Source organism: Tupaia chinensis, unplaced genomic scaffold (assembly GCF_000334495.1).
Source record: "Tupaia chinensis unplaced genomic scaffold, TupChi_1.0 Scaffold148626_1, whole genome shotgun sequence".
NCBI classification, from domain to species: domain Eukaryota; kingdom Metazoa; phylum Chordata; class Mammalia; order Scandentia; family Tupaiidae; genus Tupaia; species Tupaia belangeri.
In genome coordinates this window covers 933,705-939,394 of record NW_006208475.1, presented here as the reverse complement: position 1 = coordinate 939,394, position 5,690 = coordinate 933,705, and positions in this window count along the sequence as shown.

Sequence of the window (5,690 nt, the reverse complement as noted above, 5' to 3'; positions counted from 1 at the left end):
TCTCTCTCTGGTCAAATTAAAATAAATAAAGTTAAATAAAATAACTCTTTAAAAAGTATATGCTGGCTGCATGTGTGGTGCATGCCCAAAATCCAGAGAAGAGAAATGGAGAAGGGATTGGAGCATGGTCATCCCCTCTAGAGAGTGCTTTTTCTCTCTCTCTCTCTCTTTTTTTTTTTTCTCTCCAGGAGCACACACACCCTATATTTTTAAAAAATGTTAAGTATTACTTACTTAAAATATATCTGTAAATGCAAAATAAATAAATCATGAGGATTATTCTCAGGATGGAAGCTGGGGAACTACCAGAGCAGACAGTAGTTTGTTCAAGTCACTGTTACAAATGCAGTGACCCCCTGAGCTCGCTTCCAACTTTTCATTTTCCACACTATGTCTTGGCTGGTAACATGTTCTTGAAAATATCACCAGAGTTCTTTCATATTTAATCTATTTTTCTCCTACGTAATTGAGGTCCTTCCCCCTTCCCAGTTGACGAGAATTGACAAGATCGTCTGTGGACAGCTTGGGTCATTATGATGGTTTTGCCACTGATCGGCGGCATGACCTTGGGGAAGACCTGCTGCCTTTCTTTGCCTTCATTCCTTCATCTGTAATATGAGGTGTGTGAGCAAGATATCTAGGCCCTTCGAGCAATCAAATCCCATGCTTCTTTGACTCTATTTTTCTCTAGATCATTTCATACCATTTCATGTGTCAGCAATTCTAAGTCAAAAAGATACCAGGCCCTAGTCCTAACACAGTTACTGGAAATAGGATGGAGAAGGATTATTAATAATATATTTTCAGGAAGAGGGGCAGCAGGTTTCTCTCTGGTGAGTGCATGTGCCCTATGGAAAAAAAAATCTTAAAAAAAAAAAGAAAAACCTAAATAATATACATCTGAGGGCAGCAGATGGCATGGTGGGTAAGGCATTGGACTCCCACATGGCCTACTGTGGTTTGAATCCCGGACCTGGTGGATTGAAAAATCACACTGGGCATGTGTGTGCAAACCCAAAATACTGAGAGGTGAATTGAGAAGAAAATGTGGCATGGCCATCCCACCTTGGGGGAAGGGGCGATTTCTCACCTTCTCTCTCCAGTGAGTGTGTACACCCTGTGGCAAAGCCCTTAAAGGAAAAAAAAAAAAGAATATATATATATGTATGTATGTACATTTGTATATGTATGTGTGTGTATATATATTTTCACACACAGACACATAAACACACACTTTCAATAACAGTTAATAAACCACCTTCATTAAAGATACACATTTGAGGGACCAGCAGTTAGCGTAATGGCTATGTCGCTAGACTCCCACGTAGTCGACCGCGGTTCGAGTCCCGGACCCGGTGGCTTAAACTCACGCTGGGCGCGTGTGCGTGCGTGCCCAAGATCCCGAGAGGAGAATGGAGGAGAAGGGATTGTGGCGTGGCCATCCCCCCTGGGGGGTGATTTCTCGCTTTCTATCTCTCTGTCTCTCTCTGTCTGTCTGGCGAGCGCACGCACCCTATAGCAAAAACCTCTCAAAAAAGCCCCAAAAAACAAAAACAAAAACCACACATTTGACCCTGCCAGTCGTACACCGCAGGTATTCTTGTCCTTTGTGGATGAGGGAACTGAAGTTCAAGAAGGTCAATTTAGCTCCGCAGGCCTTGTAGTTAATAAGTAGAAGAGCTAAATGCCTAAAGTGATTTTTTCCTCTATTTTTTTTTTTTCTCCTTTAGCAGGTGAGTCCCAAAACATGAAGCACTTACCTGATCTGGTATGGATTAAGAATTAGAAGGAACAGGACAGGCTCTGCAGCACGATGCGCTCCTCAAGAGAAGCCAGTATTCCACACAGCTATCCCTGTTCGAATCCCCAGTCCGGTAAGCGTGACGCACACCAGTCACACACACTAGTGCCCAGGACCTCACAAGCAGGAAGACAGGAAGAAGGGGATCATGGTGTGACCAGACCCTGGGGAGGGTGTCTCTCTCTCTCTCTGTCTCTCATACACATACATGATTTACCATGAATTAAAAAATAAATAAATAAAAGGAAATTAGAATAATATACAAAAGAAGAGTAAGATAGATGCTTATTTCCAGACAGGGGGCCAGGAAAGCACCTCCTTATATCGGAAGAAGCTTTAGATTTCATGGTTTATTACCCCAGGGGCCAGGCCAACCTGAACTACAATAGTGAAACACAAAAACACAAGTAAAAAAAAAAATATTATAGTTAGCATCCAAATATGCAAAATATGAAGCCCCTATTAAAGAAGAAATCCACCCACCCTTTTGGCTACTTCAGTAAATCAAGCCTTCTCTTTTCCTGTGGTCTCTGCCAGCCCCTGTCTTTATATGTATCTAGTTTTTATTTGCTGGTTGTACCCATAGTATAGGTATTTATTTATTTATATTTTAAAAGAATTATTTAATTTTATTTATTATTTAATTTGACCAGAGAGGGAGAGAGAGTTAGAGTGAGAAAGCAAGCCACTAGGTCCAAGACTTGAACCTCAGTTGGCCATGTGGGAGTCTAGCACCCCAACCACCACACCACCTGCCAGGCCCGAGTATACCCATTTAGTCATCAGAAATCCAAATTTTCATTAGAGGGATTCTCCATTGAAATAACGTTCTTTCCGTTATTTTCCTCATTCTGAGCTTATTTCCTGTTTGCTTATCGTTTTCTCTCAAATTTGTCTTTTTCAGCAGAAATACAAAAAGTATAAAACCAATTGTTTTGGGGCAGGCAGGTGGCATGGTGGTTGAGGGCGTTGGACTCCCACATGGCTGACCATGGTTCAAGTCCCAGACCTGGTGGCTTGCTTTCTCACTTTCTCTCTCTCTCTCTTTCTCTCTCTCCTTTTTTTTTCCCCCCGCCCTCTGGTCTAATTAAAATAAGTAAATAAAATAGTTAAATAATTCTTAAAAAAAAAAAAAACCAGTTGTTTTTGTAAGAATTTTCTTATTTAACTTTATTTTAATTTGACCAGAGAGGGACAGTGCGTGCATATGCATGTCTGTGTGTGTATGAGAGAGGGAGAGAGCAAGTCACCAGGCCCAGGACTTGAACTGCAGTCAGCCCTGTGGGAGTCCAGTGCCCTTAACCACCACGACACCTGCCAGCCCCACAACCAGTTTTTTTTTTTTTAATTATTTAATTTTTTAATTCATTGTCATTAATTAATTAATTAGTTAATTAATTTGAAGTTGACCAGAGAGATACAGAGAGGAAGAACAAAAGCGACAAAGTAAGCTGCCTGGTCCGGGATTTGAACTGTGGTCAACCACATGGGAGTCCAGCCACCTTAACCACCATGCCACCTGCCAGCCCCTACAACCCCAGTTTTTAAGGAGTTGGTTTTCTTTTTTTTCTTTCCCTGTCATGGAGCAGGGAATGTCATCATTTTCATATGCTTTATTAGAACTCTTGAAACCGAACAAACACTAAGAAAAATTATGTCTGGGAATATTTTTGAAATCTCCATGCCTTTGAGTGACAGAGACAGAAAGGTGAAAGGGTGACCTCTAAGGTTTCTTCCAGCTTTCGAACTCCTGGATTCCACGGCAGGTCCTAGTAGACACAGGTTTCCTGGTAAGACTGAGCAGGAAGCATGCACGATTACTTTATGAGTGTTGATAAAGTTGGAGCTTCAGGTTGGGCTCGAAGGGTTTAACTGGGAAGTGAGAATGCTAGCGTTCCGACCATGGTTCAAGTCCCAGACCTGGTGGCTTGCTTTCTCACTTTCTCTCTCTCTCTCTTTCTCTCTCCCCCCCCCCCCCGCCCTCTGGTCTAATTAAAATAAGTAAATAAAATAGTTAAATAATTCTTAAAAAAAAAAAAAACCAGTTGTTTTTGTAAGAATTTTCTTATTTAACTTTATTTTAATTTGACCAGAGAGGGACAGTGCGTGCATATGCATGTCTGTGTGTGTATGAGAGAGGGAGAGAGCAAGTCACCAGGCCCAGGACTTGAACTGCAGTCAGCCCTGTGGGAGTCCAGTGCCCTTAACCACCACGACACCTGCCAGCCCCACAACCAGTTTTTTTTTTTTTAATTATTTAATTTTTTAATTCATTGTCATTAATTAATTAATTAGTTAATTAATTTGAAGTTGACCAGAGAGATACAGAGAGGAAGAACAAAAGCGACAAAGTAAGCTGCCTGGTCCGGGATTTGAACTGTGGTCAACCACATGGGAGTCCAGCCACCTTAACCACCATGCCACCTGCCAGCCCCTACAACCCCAGTTTTTAAGGAGTTGGTTTTCTTTTTTTTCTTTCCCTGTCATGGAGCAGGGAATGTCATCATTTTCATATGCTTTATTAGAACTCTTGAAACCGAACAAACACTAAGAAAAATTATGTCTGGGAATATTTTTGAAATCTCCATGCCTTTGAGTGACAGAGACAGAAAGGTGAAAGGGTGACCTCTAAGGTTTCTTCCAGCTTTCGAACTCCTGGATTCCACGGCAGGTCCTAGTAGACACAGGTTTCCTGGTAAGACTGAGCAGGAAGCATGCACGATTACTTTATGAGTGTTGATAAAGTTGGAGCTTCAGGTTGGGCTCGAAGGGTTTAACTGGGAAGTGAGAATGCTAGCGTTCCTGGTTACTGGACATGCCGCGGACTATATGTCATCCTGCGGTGACCGAGGCCACTGTGGCCAGGGAGAATGGTGGCCAGGTGAATGAGGTAACTTGGAGGGCCCATGGAAGTCGGACTGGGCTGCCGCCTCCTCACTGGACATCTCCCTGTAAGTGTGCACTGCAGTCTTTGCGTGGCGCAGGTCCCTTCAGTTCCCGTCCGCTGAAATGACCTAGACATGACTAAATCATCATTTGATGGCTTAATATCGAAAAAGAATATTGGTAAAGATGCTAAATTCGGGACGAATTGGAAGACTAGTAGAGTGATCCTTCTAAAAATATTATTTGCATAACCTTTAATATTGGAGTTAAGGAACAGGGGTCCCCAGAAGTTTCCATCCCAATTCCCCAAATCAAAATTTCTATTAATGTAAGCTGACAGCCAAAAAGGCTCAACCCAGTCTAATTCAGCAGTATCTGGCTTTTTCTCACATGGGCAAGTCGGTTTCCCGTCCGTTTTACCTGTCACAACATCCTTTGTATCACTTTTATAAAACCCTATCACTTTCCATAAAAAGCGACTGGAAGCGTCTAAAGTCACATTGCACACGTCCAGTGCCCTGGCTTTTCTCGTAGGCACCCGGGTGCCTGAGCTGACCTCTGCTCGGAGCAGGTACACTGCCAGGAGGAGCTGAGGGTCGGTGCAAAGCAGAGCCCAGCCCAGTCGGGGATCCCTTTCCCCCTTTAAAGGGATCAGGCCGAGGACGAGGACGAGGACGAGGACGAGCAGGAGACCTCGCAGCACCTTTTCCACCCACCTGCCAACTCCCTCTCTCCCATTGGAAAAAACTTCCTCCCGTGACCCCCCTATTCGACCTGGTTGCAGTCGCTCCCAGCACCCCCCATCTTCACCGGCTTCCTCTCTCCTGCCCAGAATCCAGGTCCCCAAAGCACTTAGCAGGAAACTGACACCCCTCACCCTTGCCGGGCGTCCCGAGGAGGCGCTGGCGTGGGGGTGCGGGTGGGGAGGGCGCGGGGTTTTCCGGGGTTCCCGGGGTCCAGCTCGCGCCCCCCCGAGGTGTGGCGGGGGGAGGGGAGCGGGCGG